The sequence below is a fragment of the Macadamia integrifolia genome, unplaced genomic scaffold (genome assembly GCF_013358625.1).
Source record: "Macadamia integrifolia cultivar HAES 741 unplaced genomic scaffold, SCU_Mint_v3 scaffold69, whole genome shotgun sequence".
NCBI classification, from domain to species: domain Eukaryota; kingdom Viridiplantae; phylum Streptophyta; class Magnoliopsida; order Proteales; family Proteaceae; genus Macadamia; species Macadamia integrifolia.
Genome location: NW_024870513.1, coordinates 79760 through 92905, shown reverse-complemented (window position 1 = coordinate 92905; position 13146 = coordinate 79760). Strand labels below are relative to the sequence as shown.

The window sequence follows — 13146 nt, the reverse complement described above, 5'->3', positions numbered from 1 at the left end:
GTAGATGATCGATCAGGCAACAAATAAAACTAAATTCAGGGCATTGGTAAACGACTTAAACAGAACCCTAAGAATTCAGGGGCATCGCTAACCGACTCAAACAGAACCCTAAAATTCAGGTCATCGCTAACCGACTTAAACTGAAACCTAAGAATCAAGAAAAGCAACAGAAGATCAAACATATTGCTTGCGAACTCAACAAAAGTAACGAAATGGATAGAGATTAAATTGATGAATACACAATGTACCTCCAAAGCTTCAACGAGCCATGGTTCTTAGCTGATGACGGCGACGAAAGGCAAGACTAAAGAGAACCTGACTCCAGAGATTACGTAACTCAGAAGAGGATTTGTAGATAACAAAAAAAAAAAAAAAAAAAACCACGCACACACAATTGCAATTAAATATATACCTACATGTACATATTTCTTGCTGGTAGATTGAATTTGGTACACAAAACAGAGCGATCCAATTATTTAAGAATCCAATAATGAGTGAGAGAGATACCGGAGCTTCGATAACACCATCGAACAAGAACGACTTGATTTCCCTCTAGAGGAGAGATGCAATGGAATGATTTCCCTTTTGGAGGAAAGAAAAAACAAATAAAAGTCCATCGCTAGAGAGAGGGGTAGAACCCACAAACCAATTTTACATTTAGTTTGTGAGAAAATCCATAGTTCTAAAGCTATATAACTAGGAGTTACTGGAAGTTTGACATCTTGAAAGGACTATGAAACTGGGTTATGCAATTGAATTTTGGGAATCCCCTTCAGTTTGTGTTGCACACGAGGGTGAAAAATAAATAAAATTCTTGGCCTCACAAAAGCTCCTATACTTAAAGCACCAAGAAGCCACATGGTGAAGTACCTATGACTGCAGATTTGTTCCAGAAACAATTCAATGGGACGCAACACAACCGTAGTCATATACAGGAAGAAATATTTCATAAACGAAAAATGTTCATTCTGAAGAACATAAGCCAGAAGATAACCAAAATCGGTAATGGAAATCCAACACGATCATGGTTTGGAATCTCAATTTTCATCTGGGCCTCAACCTCTGCTCAGAACAAATTTTCTTTGTTAAAGAACAAGTTCATCAAAAATTACAATGAGTGCTACTGAAATAAAGGGAGAGAAACATTCAAACTGACATTCCATTACCCCGATTTTATCGTTCTTACTATTCTTCCAATTTGAAGGGGATTGTGTTTATGCCTCCTACGGTAACAGTATTGTGAGCCGGTTTAAAGGGCCAAGGTCAGTTGCAGATAACCTAAAAAAAAAAAAAAAATCCTTCAAGTGGGTATGTAAATAATAAAACTTACAGCTGTGAATAGCACAATAGCAAGTCTTCAATCTTGTTTGGATAAGCAAATTCTAGAGATATTTTATAAGGAAAAAAAAAAAGAGGGCCATCAAGGATAAAAATAATATCACTTACCTCCATCCCAAGGGGTATCATTAGGTTTGTAAGTCAAACCCGAAGCAAATAATGGGAATCTTAAAACAATTTAATTCCAATAACCATCAAAGCAGCTTTAAATTTTTTTCCTTTCTTACGTATACTTTTCCTTCAATAAGTAGACATAACAATACCATAAGTAATCATTAATAAAGGTGATGAAATACGATTCACAAGCAATGCAGGAGTCAAATGGTCCATAAATATCTATATGAATTAATCTTAACAATGCATCACTTCTTATAGTAGTAACTTTATTTGTCCTAGATTACTTATCTTTTATGCAATCTATATAAGTACCAGAGTCAACGAAGTCTAAAATAGACAATACATCTTCTTTCACTAACTTTTCCATCATAGATCTGAAAATATGACCTAAACATCTGTGCCACAAGATTGAGGAAACATTATTATTAGATTTGCATTTAGTTCTAACATTTACATGCAGGGCAAGTAAAGAATTTTCAAAATTGGAATCCAAATTAAATCTATAAAGACAATCATATAGATTTTTAGTAAATACTAGATTATTGTCTTTATAAACTTTTAAAACATTATTTTCAAACATAAAGTCATAACCTTCAGAATCAAGTTTTGACAGAGAAATAAGATTTCTAAAAATAAAAGGGACATAGAGAGTGTCCAATAAGTCCAACTTATATCTGATATCCATTATGAGTCTGCAAGTGTCAATTGCTCGAACTTCAGACTCCATCTGGTTCCCTATGTAGATGATACTCTTGCTGGGGCTTGGGCTCCGAGTTGGAAGGAATCCCTGCATGAAATTCGATATACCAGAATCAATCCAGCATGTATTACAAAGAACGTCAACAAGATTGTTTTTTAAAACAAACTAGGATAGAATTATTACCCTTCTTTCGAACCAGGCTCAAAGTTTCTGACAGTCCTTACGAAGACGTCCCTCCTTGCAGAAGAAATATTTCACTCTGTCAGAATTCTTGTTGTCAGTAAATGGATTGGTTGTTTGCTTATTCGGTGCAATTTTAAACTCTTTCCTTTCTTACGTTTATGTGACACCATGTTAGCAATTTGCCCTCCTACTTGCTTCAATCTCTACTCCTCTTGAACGCACTTACTCTGAAACTCATTCAGTGTTTGGTTCATCTTCATCAGTTGTGCAGATAAATTCGTCATTTCACAGATGTGATCAGTTATGCCACTGCTGCCATTATATTTCATTGTCACCAATTTGACCATGAGAGTGTCTGCAAGAGACTTGCTTGCGGTAGAGAATCGCTTTTTAAAAGATGCCAAATATATCTATGCATCATTAAAGTCAGGAATCGATCCTTAATAACATTTCCAATTGTTTTCTTGATAAACAAAAGGCATAACTAGTTCGATCGAGTCCACTTCTCATGAAGATTGATCTCATCTGCATAATTCTTATCAGTGAGATTAGCTGACTTCTTAGTGCACAAGCTATAGTCACGATTGACAACAGTCAGATAGTATATCAGCTCCTGGTGCCAGTCCAAATAGTTTGAGCTAGTAATAATAGGGACAAAATTAGGGACAACCATAGGTGACAATCCTTCTGAAAGAAATAGAAATACATGCTTACATATTAATAATATTTTGAATGTCAATAATACTAGAATTGTAATTCTAGACATAGCAACCTATTACATCATTACAATCTATCCTTTAGGATTAAAAAAAAAAAAGTAACATGCCAATGGTTCACTCAACAGGTGTTGAAAGTCACATTTAAAACTAAAAATCTATCTAAACAATAAAGCAAAGATGTGTGCCTTTGGACGCTCCCATCTCAACCCAACTGTTAAACTAATAATTTATCATAATGTCTCAAAATTTATCTTTAATTTGATATTATCACAGTTATGTTTAAGGTTAACGGTTGTCGTCATTACAACCATGATGAAACGTATACCTTTGGATACTTTTGTCCAACCTAATTGCATGACATAATGCCCTAAACTAGTTACAATATTTATGAGATTAAATTTCATTTATATTTAAGGCTAACAGTTAGATTCGACACAATTGAGAAGAGTTTGTACCATTGGATACTCCCACTCTTTTCAACCATGTGATTGTCTTTAATGCCTTAAAATATTAGGATTTTTATGATGTCATTTATTTAATAATTTTTTGATTCAATTATTTTTAGTTCAATAACTTTGAATTTTCATGATTGATCTGCTTCGGCAGCAATCAAATCATTAATTTTCTTAGTTTTATCCCTAAAATTCCTAAAATTCTGACATCTAGTAATTTATGATATCATTAAACTATTAATTTAAGGAAAATTTACAGCGCCACCCCCTAAAGAACGCCACTATTAGAGAGACATACCCTGCATAATATCAAATTATGCTCGCATCATCTACCATCAGTCTCTATTAGGGAATATATCTTAAATGTTGACATCAACTCAGTTACTTTTTTTTTTTAATACCAAAATACTCTCATAATAAGTAAACTACCAAATATGCCCTTATCATTTTTCTTCTTCTTCCCTAAATCAAAGAACAAACCCTCTACTCTAGTGGAATTGGCTTCGAGTAAAATTATTTGGGCATTCTTATAATGAAGAATCGCATCATCAACCAAACCCATTCTTTGGCTTGAATGGAACTAGCGATCTCCTCCTTGGCCAGATTGAAGTAACCCTTTCGCTTATAAACGATCCTTTCGTTTGAAACGGAAGGCTCAGACACACCTTCCATGGTTCTATTGCGATTCTTGGCAATATCAACAGGTGTTGCTGGGTATGTTGGTACATTAATAGGGCTCAGACTAGAGAAAACTCCCCCAAGAGAATCAACAAGTCCTTTCAAGAAACTTATCCCTCTTAAGACATAGAATTATAATAGAATTAAAATTATATTTGGAAATTTACAAGAAGAAAAGTAAAATCATAGAAGGATATACGTCACTGGTGTTGAATTAAATTCATCATGGAATCAACTCCTGCTCGATTGTGATTTGTAATTGGTAAATTTTGTAGGAAAAAAAAATCCTAAACGATTGAATATACTCAAAAGAGCTCTTCGTGTCTATGGCCAGTCTTCCTTGGGTGGGTTCTCGCTACTGGTGTTGATGATATTAGAGTCGAGAGGGATGAAGTGATGGGATTGGGCTCCAACCAAACACCACCAATGAGCTTGATAACTAGCTTCAAGCTCCAAAAGGCAGTGCATTTCTTACCCTGGAGGGCACCGACGGTGATCAAGATGAGTTGGCAATGACAATTAACATTTTGTTTCCTAATTCGCAAACCTCGAGAAGTCGTTTTTTGTTTTCCATGGTGAAGGTGAAGTTGAAGGGTTAGGGTAAAATGGGATTGACTTTATGTGTTTTAGACAAAAGGGTAAAAATGTCAATTCAAACCCCCACTTAACAGAGACTGACGATAGGGGGTGCGAGCGTAGTTTGGTATTATTCAGGGGGTGTCTCTCTAATAGTGGCACTCTCTAGGGGTTGGCGCTGTAAATTTTCCTTAATTTAATTATCCCAAAATTTCATGCAACTAAAATCATCAATATATTATATAAAATGGCAAACATAGGAGAAGATGGAATCAAAATCATATTTAAAATGAATATAGAATCACAACGAAAGTGATTATATAATAATTTTGTCATACATAAATTTCAGTCGTTAAAAGTTATGTTTCTGTCCCTAATATGTGTTTTCTGGTCACTTAAAGTTCCATCAAACATGAACATGTTTGCTTTCATAAACAGAAATAGAAAACACATATTACCAGAAATAGGACACAAATGAATAGAAACACATGTCATAAAAAAAAAAAAAAAAATTGTTTAGGTCATAAAGAATAGAAATAGAAAGAAAAACTGCTTCCGAATAGAAACAGAAATTTGTTCCAGAATAAAAACAGTGAAATTGTTTCAAAACAGAAACATAAATAGATATAAATCAAAACAAACAAATTTATAGGTAAAATTTTCATTTCAATTTACATTAAAAAAAAAAAAAAAAAACTAAACAGGACCTTGCTAAAATATTCCGATCAATGTCAGTGAGCAATGATCAAATTCCGATGGTGGAAAATACAAGTCAACGGGTCGGGTCATGTCTTGACTCACTGGGTTGGGTTAGGGTAAACCCAGTTCGGTCCGATCTAGCCCGCACTTATTTGGTCCAAAATTGTTCATTTTCTTTTGGTTTAATACGATCTGGTCTTGTTTCAAATAAGCCCCTTAAAGGGCTACAAAGCTTAATGGGCTCCATTAATGGGCAACTTTTATTTAAATGAAACATTATATGGGCTAAAGCCCATAACTAAATCACTTAAAAGAAATAACTCCAACCGAAGAAGAAAAAACAACTTAATAGACTCACAAGTCCTTAATCAAATGTGAAATAAAACTACTAAGTCTCTTTCTTCAACCGTGAGACCATACTGTATGAACTGAACCTTATGAGTTCTATCCAATTATTATAGCCTCTTTAGAAAATAATTTTAACCTATGTTATGGTTAATTTTAACAACTTTAATGGCTTATCCCAATAATAAATAACTCAAAATTTAGGATTTGGCTCGTCTCCAACAATTAACGCTCTAACGATCCTCCAACGAGTTCTCACAGATTAACATGTGGCACTTTTCTAATCCAACGGTCTTAAACCACCAACCTATTTGGCCACCAATTGGGTACACTTGGCCACTCAACCTGATCCAAATAGAGGAAACCTGACTCTCTCTCCCTCTTTCCCTGCCGATCTCACTAAAGCCTAACAAGAGAAAGAGGAAAGAAATTAAGGAGGAGGAGGAGGAGAAAGAGGAGAACATAGGGTTTCTCGTCTTCCATTAGCAGAGGAGGAGAAGAAAAAAAGAAGGTAGTTTACTGTTTTCTCATCTTACCAACAACATCAAGACCAATCAATAGAATATGCATCTCTTTCTTGGCAAAAAGCCTACTAAAATTCTTAGTGAAAGTAAGCCCTATGTTTCAATCTCGCTATAGGATCCCTTCAAAGTTCAAACATAAAGAAAGCGGCTAAAACTCCTCGTACGCCTTTAATAAAGCATGAAACAAGCCCAAGTAATCCATGGAAGGAGAACTTCCAGCAAAAATGTCATCCATGCGAACATATCTGAGCATCAAGGCGTGAAGCTCAACAGCAAAAGTAAAATGAAACCCTAACATCAACTCCCAAGTCTCAACTGAAACAAGCCCTAATTAATAAATAAATAAAATCCTCTTTTACGAATGATATTTAGATAAGCAAGCCAATACAAAAAACATCAAATAGATCCAAACAACAATGAACATTAAAAGGATTCACCCGATGAATCAACTCAGTCGAGGCATAATCTAACCCTCCAACCAAAAATCAAGCAGAAAAATCCCTGAATTGGCCTCCAGAAACCCCAAATCGCCACAAATCATCCAAAATCATCCTCTCCTTCTCTTCCTTTTCCCTTAATTTCGTTTTCCTTCTCTACTACAACTATTTGAGATTTCTCCTCTTACCACGAAAAATGAGAGATTAGCTACCTTCCTCCTTCTCTGCAAATGGAAGACGAGAAAACAAGAACCTACCACGATTTGGTTCCCATTCTCCTCCTTCTCTTCTCTTCTACAACAAAATTGTAACGATTGTCTAGGGTTTTTTCTCAGGAGAGAAAGGGAGAAGACTACAAATCGAAGAACCCCTATTGGATTAGGCATCTCATATTTTCTCCCAAGCAAATCGGGTCGTGTATGCTTTCAATTTGGTTGGTTGTTGAAGACCGTCAGATTAGAGAAATGCCACATGACAATCTATAAGAACTCATTGAAGGATTGTTGAAGCGTCAGTCATTGGAGACGAATCGAATCCCAAAATTTATTCCAAAACCAAAATATTCAAACCAAAATCACTTTAATTATTGATCTTAATTTTTTGAAACAATCCATAACCTATTAGAAAACTCATGCTCTGTAATGCCCCCAAATCTGAGTAAGATATGGGTGCAAGCCCTCGCAGACCAGCGTTAAATAATGGCATAATCTTCCAATTCTGTTACCGAAACACATATATGCCATGGAAACTAATCTGAAAACATATCATAGATACTACAACAGAAGCTAAGTCGTGCTTATATCTTCATTACACATCGACAGTCTTAATATGTCTATACCTATCAAATACATGAAATGTACTGTAATACATTATGAAGTTATTACAACATTCTTTCAAAAAGTTTAACAAAGTCTGAGATGGTGATATCTTCAGATTATTCCTTGGAGGAAGGAAAATCAGAACCTTTATCACTAAATACATATTGTGCACAACGACATGGCACATGTTCTGACTCTGTAAAATAGTTATATATCATGAGGTAAGCTCAACTAGCTCAATGAGGAAAACACAATCATATCATGAAGTAAAACATGCATGACTAAAGAAACATCATACAAATCACGTGCTACTTTTGTCAATGCATAAACCTGAAAATATAATATGTCTGATCATACATATACTGACATGCATGGCGTTTAAAATCAAACAATTATCAACCTCATCATTATCTTTTTTCCTCTTTAACCTATCTTTTCTTTCTTACTCTTTCTCTTATTCTTTTACCTTTACTTTCTTACTTCTGGGTAGGATGTTTTCCCTCAATGCCTTGCCCTTGTCTTGCTCTTGATCTCAAAGGATCTGGGTCGTGTCTTGAGAATTCATCTCACATGCTCCTCTCTCAACTCCTCACCCTTTTTTTGCTCTTTAGCTTAAAGGATCTGGGTCGTGTCTTGAAAGTTGTCACCACCAATTTCAACATTTGGGTGGAGCGGGATATTGATGAAGCCCTTATTGGTCCTCCCCTGACTGTCTCATACCAGTAGGGTGGGCATTAAAAGACCCCATTATCCTTCCCAGTTCCTTTGTTGGAAAGAACTTTGACAACTTTTAGCTTCGGTCCATTTTATGCTTTAATTTTATCTTATGTCTATCATGCCTCACACTTATAACAAATCATGAAAACTATATTTTAATACATATAAAAACATAAAACAGATCTTAGAGGCAATGACATACATATATATACTATAAATGGCAAACCATGCAAGGATATAGCCGAAATCCCCTCACTTGTGTACCTCCACTATAGATGTCTTCTACTGTACTTACACAATTTCCAATGCTTTCAAACCACTTGGACTTCAAGTTCCTACATAAACAGTACATGTCATTAAATCTCTCTTTCTACGGATCTTAGCTTAAAAGGCAAGATGCCAGTAAAATCCTTTTACAATTATATCAAAATTATGTCGGTAAGTACACTGGTAACTACCCGGTACATCTATGATTTTATCTCCTTTACACATCTCCCAAAATGACATAAGGCTAACTCACCCGTAGACCATTCTTTTAGCCAAAATACAGCTTCAAATTCTAACGTCTCACTCTTATTTTATTTAACTCATTCTAGTGCAGAGAATTTGTCCAAAATCTGGGTAATGATAGTAACAATTATAAAACTAATATTTTTCGAATCCAAATGATTTCAAATTTCTTTATATATAATATAGACTTAGTAATCGGGTTACTCACCAAAAATCAAAATTAAAATCAAAGGCTTCATATATATTTTAATTAGCCCAATCCTAATGTACAGATTGCACCAAAATTCTGAGCAACGAAAATTATGAAGATGTAAATCATATTTTTCATATTCAAATGACTCTTAAAATTTTGAGAGTGATTAAAAACTCATAGATACTTATATAGACCAAATCTCTCATCCAAATTCAACTTATAAGTTGGGTCTTTAACTCCACTTTTACAATATCACAGTTTTTATCATGTTAACAGACTGGGTTCGCGTCTGTAATTTTTCGACATAGAAAATGAATTTAGATCGACCTCAAAATTTTCAGGATACATCTAGACATCATAATGATCATACTGTAAAAATTTTAACTCGAAATTCCATTCGGAGGTCAAGTTTCTATTTGCATCTTTCTTTGTCCCAGATTTTGTTCTTGACAGAACAAAACTGATTTTATTCTACATAGTCATAAACTTTAATTTTTCTTCTCTAATTTTCTTTCTTTTAAAACTTATACAACTATAGACGAATTAAGGTTTGAAAGTTAAAAAGAATTACGTCTACTTCTTCTTCTTTTCTGAAATTTCAATTGTGAAGCTCTTCTTCCACCAAAATTGTTGGAGTCCTTCTCTCCACCTCCTTTCCTCCACTTTCTTTACTTGAATTTGAGGAAGTCACAACCACCCAATAGTCCATCTCCCTCTTAACTCTCTTAATTTTTTTTCCCTTCTTTTATTTCCATTCTTTCTTGTTGAAAGAATTATATGCTCACCCTCATTTTACTAACAAACTCCAACTCTCCCTTTCTTTTTCTTTCTCCACCTATCATTTTCTGATGTCTCCCTCTCTTTCTTTCTTTCCTATTATTAAGCCATCCCAACTACTATCTTGCTTATCTCTTAGCTAATAAGTGGGAAGGTGAGTTAATGGTGAGGGTCTAATCCACCTTCTTCTCTCTTTTTTTCCCTATTATTAAACCATCCTCACTACTATCTTGTTTATCTCTTAGCTAATAAGTGAAGGAAGAGAGTTAATGGTGAGGGTATAGGTAGGTCACACCCAACCTTTATCTCACTCTTATTATCTTTTCTTCCCCACCAACACAATAGACAAGCCCCCACTCTTGTGCAATAAAATAAATATTTTATATATTATATTACTCCTTAGATGTATATGCATTTGGCCTATTTAATCCCTTAGCAAACAAGCCCTATATACAAAATCATCTCTCCCAACTCTTAATGACATTGATATATCCTATTATATATATATATATATATACACACACAAACATGTAAGTTGTAAATAGGGAATAGGGTATTACATGCTCTGATACCACTAATGGAATTTACAGCATCATAATTCTTAAATCATAATAAAGATCTTGCCAATACACTATGAATCGTTTCAATACAAGAAAGAAAACGACATGCCGTTCATCGTCGATGACGTACTATTTCCAGCGAAGTTTAATGCAGCCATTAATGTTCTTAATGTTCTTCTTCTTCAATGAATGTAGGTTTCTCACCTTGGTATTTTCTCAATGCACTCCTCTACTTGGTTAGATAAGTATGTAACCATACAAGAGAGGGGCCAAGTCTTCTTTGATAACATAATGTCCATCTCCCATTAAGATAGGCCAATCAATTAGAAAGTAAATCTTCCCTATTTGCAACCAAACTAATATGATGGATATCCTTAATAGAATCCAAGATATTTACAATCAAATCAAATATTGAGTTTTCATAATAGAACTCAATCAATGGTCAATTGGGACAAATAAGGAAAATAAAATCCTACAATATCCCTATATGATGCATCCTCCTCATACCTTATGCATGCATTATATATCTATGCATCAATCATCTTCATTCATCATCCATCCCATGCTTACACCTTACATGCATCCACCATGACCTTCCCATCATGTATACATACATGCATGTGTCCACCTCATCATGTCATATGCATAATACCATGCCAAACATGCACCATACCATGATGCATATCATCATTGCCACCTCACCAAGCATGCTAATGTCATTATATGGGACTCAATTGACACTTATCATATAGGAATTTCATGAAACACTTGGGCTTTTTGAAGTGACCACACGGAAACTGTCATAACTCCTTCATTCGAAATCGAATCAACACCATTTTATTTGCATTTAAAGAAGACTCGATGCTCTATCTTCTCCAACACAACCCTCATACCATTTCTATCACTTACCCTACCCAAATTGGATATGAAGCCAACTTATGTTCTTAGTCATTGTTTGACATTTTTAGTATTGGTCAGTCATTGCCTAACCTACCTAGATACTGCCAACTCACTTCGATGCTATAAATACTGTTATATACCCAACATTGCCTGCACTCCTAGACATTGTCTGAAGCTTTCATCTCTACCAGATCACTTGTGACCATTGCCACATCACTCTACACACAGTATACTTCGTACAACATCTACACTATCACTACTAGTTGTACTACCACTGTGTGCTTTGCCACAACATTTTTGAACTATGTCACATCACTGTTGAAACCCTACCACATCAATCTATTGATTATATACATCAATACTCATCCTACGTACCTAAACAGGTACCCAACTATGCCATCTAGTCTCTGTGCCATACAAGCACTCATTGAGCCGTGTAGCAAATGTTATGTCATTGGTGTCACCATATCGAAGTGATTCCTTTATATATATATATAAAAAAAAAAAAAAAACACTATCAAAGAATGGTTCTTTATTAGTGGCAGCCCTAGTCGCCAAAGACATAACATAATCTGTCTTAACCAAAATACATATATTGCATAGGGTACTTTTCTAAGGGGAGGAGGAGAGAGACACATACCTCGGTTTTTAAAACTCCATTAAAGCAAAAAAAGAAGAGGGAAAATAAGAATACACACAATTCACAATAGGTTCAATCTAGAGCCACAGGCTAGGGTGAACAGGTATCAGTTCCATTGCCCATGGAAGCATAAAATGACCATCTCTTCCTTCACCATTACCATTGCCCATGGGAAGCTTACAATAACCATCTCTTCCTTCACCATTTTGTCAATAATTTTAACTCTCTTTTGCGAAGTTACAACCCTCTTCTCAAACCCATGTTTTATTGTCTTCTTCTTTCTTTTTTTGGGGAATCAAATTTATTTACTCTTCTTTCTTATTTTGGGCTAATTAGTGAGGTGCAGTGAGCATAGGATTTATTCCTCGGAAGAGGAAATAGATGGCTTGCTCCAACTTCAAGAACTCAGGTTCAGCCGTTCAGGTCAGCTCCTGGCCAGGTAGTACGTGGAGGATTATCCCACAAGAATCCTTGTCCTGTGTCCTGAATAAGATGAACCCCGCTGAACCCACCCTGTGGTTACTAAAAGCTTGGTACAAGGAGTTAGGAGAATGAAGTTTTTTCTTGCTTGAACACTTCGTGGAAAATACATTCTCCAGGAATATAAATGTATTATCAAACAACACCTGATAGTGTGCATCTACATAGAATTCAGATGCATATAGACTCATCATTTTGCTATGTTATCAAAGAGTCATCCATTGAAAGTGATACTAAAACAATAAAATCTCAATTTTGTGAGAGAATAAAGTCTCAATTTTGTGACAAAATATATGGTTGAGTCATCATTTGACATTCAATGTAAAGGAGAGAAAAAAGATGATAACAACCCAGATGTGGACCAACTGTATTGCTGCCCTGTCAGGCCACAAGAACCTGCTAGACACCTTCCTTCTCATCATTAATATTTAATTGTGATATCATAGACAAATCTTGGACGCCATATGCAAAGCAATCAGAGAACCTTGAAGACCATTGTTTTATGTGCTTCCACATGAATTTCAGCTCATCATCGGCTCATCATTTTGCTTTGCCTCTATGAAGCCAGTCCAGGGTAACTTGCGAGGCACGGGAAAGGGTAATGCATAAATGGGGGAAAAACAGATTATTGATGAAAGCATACAGAAACGAGGAAAAGCAATTTGACATCTGTCTGAAGATCAGAAAAAGAGCATTTTCCTGACCAAAACTTCTGTACCAAACCAGAAGACTACTATCACAACTCAAAACACACCTTTCACCAAACTATCCGAGTAACTCATT

The 13146-nt window shown here is 35.2% G+C and overlaps 1 long non-coding RNA gene and 1 other non-coding gene across 2 annotated transcripts; both read right to left on the bottom strand.

Moving 5' to 3' along the window:
* Positions 1-247: 247 nt before the first annotated feature.
* LOC122069683 lies at positions 248-1240 on the bottom strand. Its single transcript, XR_006137513.1, has 2 exons — positions 413-1240; positions 248-315 (listed from the first exon to the last, which is right to left on the bottom strand). It is a non-coding gene; the product is annotated as an uncharacterized LOC122069683 (long non-coding RNA).
* An 11593-nt stretch (positions 1241-12833) lies between these two features.
* Positions 12834-12913, bottom strand: LOC122069714. Its single transcript, XR_006137520.1, has one exon. It is a non-coding gene; the product is annotated as a small nucleolar RNA R160 (small nucleolar RNA).
* Positions 12914-13146: the final 233 nt, after the last annotated feature.